Genomic DNA, 6,165 nt, shown 5'->3' on the forward strand with positions numbered 1-6,165 from the left:
GTCAGTGCTGATAATGGCAGCTAACAAAGCATTTTCCACATGAGCTTTCTTCCTTACTCTGCTTTAGTTTAACTAAAATTGAAAAAAAAAAACAATGAAACAAATTTTATATAATAGGGTACATAAACTCAAAATATAAGTGCATTTGATTGGTTGCCCAGTTCCCTTACTTTTCTATACTTTGGAATTATTTGGTGGCTTTTCACTGGAAGTGAATAACAGCTACTTTACTATGTTAGGCAGGTCACAACTTTTTCTCTTCTGTCAATGACAGCAGAGCATTAGCATCAAGCTAGATCGCAGCTACTGTGCTGAAATCAAATATTCAAAAGGCAAAGCATTTAGTGCACTGCCCTTGTACCTCTGAGACCATGCTCAAGTTTGAGGGCAAGTTCAAGTCCCTATTAAAGTGAACTTTCTGATCTTACTTCCTTCCCCAGTGATCACTTATCCACATTAAAGCACTAAATGTTAAACTTGACTTTTCTAAAACATTAAGAGCCTGAAGAGTCATGTTCAAACTATGTTTACTCTGTATAAAAATATTCCTGAACCATGTTTATTGTAGGACCAGAGGGCCTTGATGTAATTCTGTGAAAGTGACACCATGACCCATGGAAAGGGATCAGAGGAAAGTGTTTTTTTAATAATGAATTAAAAAGAAGTTTTGAATAGATCAAAAGTAAGTATATGTGTGTGTGTGTGTGTGTATACATATTATATACATATATATATATATATGTCATATATATATGTATATGTATGTATGTATGTATGTATGTATGTATGTGTATATGTATATGTATATATACATATATACATATGTATATATATACATACATACATACATACATATATATATATATATATATATATACATACATATATATATATATATATATATATATATGCCTGGTAATGTTAACCTACATGCCTCAAAAATAATGCCATAATTTTGTTTAATTTTCACTTGCTGTTTCCACTAATTATCCAACAAGCTGCTCCCGATTGGACTGTAGTGCATTTTCAAATGCTCGGTGGGTGCCCAGAACCACACATCAACACTTGTACATTTTATGGTTGGTATGTGTTCACTAAACATTGATTGACAAGGAAACATCATACACATGTCCTCAAGGATATTTGCAAGTCACATGCAGGTCTTCAAACCTGCCCTGTCTTCAAAGAGGAGGATAGCCTCACTTGAAAATAGTCTTCTTGAAGGTGTATATGTTGAGCTTGAGAGTCCCTACTGTGTACCCTACACTATGCTTTAGGGGAGTCATTTCATGTTAACTTCACAGATATCCCTGCAAAGGGGATGTACTGGAGCTGGATGCTCTCCAATGGATACAGCATACTGGGGTGATTTGAATCCAGTTCTCTTCACCATTGTCAATAGTTCTATAAAGAGTTCTCTTATAAGATGCTAGTTTTTATACTATGATGACCTTGAACCTAGTTGTGTATTCTAGGCTCCAAGACAACTGGAAACATGGCCTTGCTCGCAACTTCAATGGAACTCTCTAGTTGCCTCTCTTCCTACTCACTGCATTCCAACACATCTGTTAGCTCATTGCTGTGATCCTCATATATTCCTCCTTCCCTATTTAGTTTTACTTTGGACTCATTGGTACACAAGTATACAGAAATTTAATTTTTTTTATGTAATCAACTTCATTTCTATTGAGACCTCTCTCTCTCTTTTTTTGCTAGGATTGAAGAAAATTAGTGAAAACTAAACAGGAATGATCACATAACTTTCAAGACAAAGACAAAAATGAAAATGAAGGCTGCTATTTAAAAAATTATAAGCATTTCTAGACTGTGACACAAGGCTGTTTAACTAATGGTTAATGGTTGGTCTTCAGGACATAAAGTCCTATGTAGCTACACTGTCATTACCAAGAAGAGGTATAACAGTCAATCATAGATTCTTCCTTCCATTCCTGTGCATATGTAAAAATTCTGGGGGACTTAGACACTGCACACTGCAGGAATAAGTGTCCTCATCCTTAGAGTACCCTTTCCATGGTATGTGCTAAAAGCAGTCTTTCTACCCCTTCATCAGTGGTTCAAGAACATTGGTTCATTCTCACTCATTAAGCCATTCTACTTTCTGCTACTGTTGTCTTTATGTGCACAGAAACAACTTTTTCTCTACCTAAGATCTAAAGATAGCCCTGTTCTCCAGACCTCAAATAAGTCTAGGAGTATGCATTCCTTATATCTGGTTTTGGAGGGAATAAAGAGCTCTATGCCTCTCTCTCTCTGTCTCTGCTCTCCACTACCCTGAGTAGCACATATGAAGACTGTCCTAGGTTCTAGAGATTTGTATTATACTTAAGATTTTCTGTGACCTGAGTCTCAGGCATTTCACTTTAAGACCCAAGCAACTGAACCACAAGAGTGAAGGTGGAGTCCCCCTCTCTCTTCATTCTACTTTTGTCCTTTCTCTGAAATAAAGGCTATCAAGCAGTAAAGTTGTATCATTGGAGGTGAAATTGTGAAGGTGACAGAGAAAATAGTGAAATATTAAGAATAAAAATACAGGGGGCTGGAGAGATGGCTTAGCGGTTAAGCGCTCGCCTGTGAAGCCTAAGGACCCTGGTTCGAGGCTCTGTTCCCCAGGTCCCACGTTAGCCAGATGCACAAGGGGGTGCACATGTCTGGAGTTCATTTGCAGTGGCTGGAATCCCTGGTGCGCCCATTCTCTCTCTCTCTCTATCTGTCTCTTTCTCTCTGTGTCTGTCGCTCTCAAATAAATAAATTTTAAAAAAAAGAATAAAAATACAGATAGATAATTTAAGTACATTATTCAGCTACATCTATAATTTTCAGGGTGGTAAAGAACACATTTAAATTACCAGAGGGTTTTCCACCTCTAACACCCTATGCCTCTGTCAGAAAAAAAAATATTATTACCTAGAATACCCCTGTAAGTGTTTATAAAACTTAAAGAATACATATAGAGACCACTATGTGCCATTGTGCTAAGTGTTTTCCACTGATTTATTTATGAACTAATCATCCCGAAAAACATTTCTAGTATATCCATTGTATAGATAGTGAGCTACAGAGACATGAAGCGACCAGAGCAGCCATTCAAGTTTACAAAGAAAAGAAGTCACAATGCAGGATTCTTGCATTGGCTATAGATCCCAGAGCCTTCCTTATCCAATATTATCTTCCACTTCTCTGAGCTAAGGCTCCAGTGCTACACCGACCCCTTCTTCCTGTCTCCTTCCTTTCTAAACCATATTCCTCACTCCAAACATGACCCTCAGGTTTCTCTCATGAAGCTTCACAAATTCCTTCAACCTTTAAATAGTAATTTAGTGTATTTTCACATATATTATAGTCAATATATAACAAATGTATATTAATTAAAAACCAATTCATATTAATATAACTTTATCCAACTATTCTACATAATAATTAAGCAAATAATTGTGCTTATTACATAGCTTTTGTTTTAAATTCTTCATGTATATGAATCAAATTTTACCAAACAGCTCTTAGCACTTACTAAAAGGACTTTCTGTGATTGACATGAAGGGCCTGCCCATCCATGGAATCTCTGAACTCAGGCTTCTTGAAATTCATGCTCCTTGGTCATTAAAACTTTCCTTCATACCAAAAGAGAAGAAATGGTTCACACAATCCCAAAATTAACATTAGTCATGGAAGTTCTGCTTTATAGTTAGTCTTTTAAATAATAGTTTATACAATGCACAGCTAAAGAGCAATTAAGAAAAGATTGCCCATTCAATTATTTTAGCATTCAATTTCTGATACTGGGTCTGAGTTGGGGGAGGGTGAGGAAAAACAGTAGCAAATGTCAGAGAGTCACATGTGGGAAAGATCTGGAAATGGAGTTTGTGCTAGGCTGGCACCCCTCTGAAAATGGCTCCAAGTGACAAGGACCCTGGAGAGCAAAGCTCCCACAGCCCAGTACTAACCCTCTGGTAAACAGCTTAATGGACAGTGTGCTAATGCATCTAGGGTGCAGGGGTCTCACTCCCTAGTCTGCACTTTGCACTCAGCTGTGGGTACACTGCAGGCATCTCTTTCATGAGGTGAACATGAAAATGAATGACTCCCAACCAGGTCAAGGCTACTGCTTGCTGGGCATGTGGGGAGTTAAATATCTTTCTTTCAGGGGTGGCAGGGGAAATCTGGATTTGGGTCCTAATAACACTCTGTGAACAGGATTAGTAAGAAATGCTCTATGTTTAGAAATTGGTATGGGAACATCAGTTTTCCCTTAAGAAATGGATGGTATGTCAAAATCTATTAAGGATATTATGATGGAGAGTTTCATTTGCTGATTAATCTAAAAGAAATTCAGTGGCATCTTAATAAGAATTCAGGCATTTTTCTTTTTTTTAATTTTTTTATTTATTTTTGTTTATTAATTTGAGAACGACAGACAGTGAGAGAAAGAGGCAGAGAGAGAGACAGAGAGAGAGACAGAGAGAGAGAGAGAGGGAGAGAATGGGTGCGCCAGGGCCTCCAGCCACTGCAAACGAACTCCAGATGCATGTGCCTCCTTGTGCATCTGGCTAACGTGGGACCTGGGGAATCGAGCCTCAAACCAGGGTACTTAGGCTTCACAGGCAAGTGCTTAACCACTAAGCCATCTCTCCAGCCCTGGCATTTTTCAATGTATAATCTCTATTGTTTTGTTTTACTTATTTGATCTCAAAACCACACAGAGCTGTATGTATGACCACCCATCTAGTTCCTTTACTGGGACTGTGCTTTTTGTCTCCTATCATGGTCATTATTAATAGCATCTTTGGCACTCTGGCATGGGATTCTCTTTGGAATTTTAAGTAAACTGGTTACTACTGTGTAAGAAACATGCATAAGAAAAATAAGCAGCATAGTCTACTTCAAATGCCTTCTCTATTGGTCCTCCAATATCCCTCCCATTCTCCCAGCCATAGAATACTCTTCCACTCCTGATGGGAGAGCACAGGAATCACACACAGTTCTTGCAGTAATGTGGGTGACATTCTTATATAAAAGTTGAACTGTGCTTTAACATTCAAAAGCCTACTCAAGTATAGCAGCAGTGTGATACTGAAACATATCATTCCTATCCCTTACTTGGTTTTGGTTTGTTTCCTTTTCTCTGATCCTTAATCTGATGTCTCATTTCCAGCTTCATTTATCACCAGACTCTGCACCTTCTTACTCTTTCACCCAAATCATCAACATCTTTTCACAAATGGATTCATGTCCTGACTCTAAAGCCAACCAAGCATTTGTTTGGGATGACTAATTGCTGCAGAAGCCTCACAGCTTAAGTGGTTCCACCAGAATAAAAGTAACTTGTCTCTCATGGATAATTCTACATGAGCACTTTTGCTCCAGTATTTCTCTGGTCAACTGTTTTCCAAATCGTGGCCGATAGACTCTTTTCACCTTGTGATTCCACTGTCTCTACTAGGGCAGGATGAAAGAAATGTAATTCATGCAACCGTAGACTATTAGCAAAGTGTAGAAAGATCACATGCTTTGTTTTCTGCACAAGAAGAAAAGGAAGTAGAGCTTTACTCTTTTTCCTGTGACCTTCCAACATCCCTTTCATTCTTTTTCTCACACATAGAAAGTACACTTCCTTCCTGTTGGGAAATAGAAGGCTTCCCATCCTTTTCCATCATTCAGTGTGGATTCTAGGGTTTCTGAGGGAAGCTTCATTTTGATGGGGATCCCAGTGATCCAATAGCAACTGAATCCCCACACTAGAACAGTACGCAGTAAGCAGAGGATATGCGTGGAGAGGGCTACTGCCTGACCCTGGGGCAGAGCACAGTATAGCACTGGCCCATTTCAATGCTAATCCTTTCACGTGGACATTGTGAACTGCTTCTATCCAAGGAGAAGTGGATGTCCCTTAATATACCCTCCCATCTGTTTTCAGGAAGAAAAATCTGTGTCCATCCTTTTTTGGCACCTCTGTCTGCAAGAAAGCTCAACCTTGTGCCCATTTGTTATGGCCATTTTCAATATGTGAAGAGGACATTAATATATATATATATATATATATATATATATATATATATGTATGTATGTATGTATATACATACTCTTCTTGACACGCAGATTCTACACCCTGTTTCCATTGATAGTTTTGGATCTGTTTGTTCATGATGA

This window comes from Jaculus jaculus, chromosome 2 (genome assembly GCF_020740685.1).
Source record: "Jaculus jaculus isolate mJacJac1 chromosome 2, mJacJac1.mat.Y.cur, whole genome shotgun sequence".
Taxonomy (NCBI): domain Eukaryota; kingdom Metazoa; phylum Chordata; class Mammalia; order Rodentia; family Dipodidae; genus Jaculus; species Jaculus jaculus.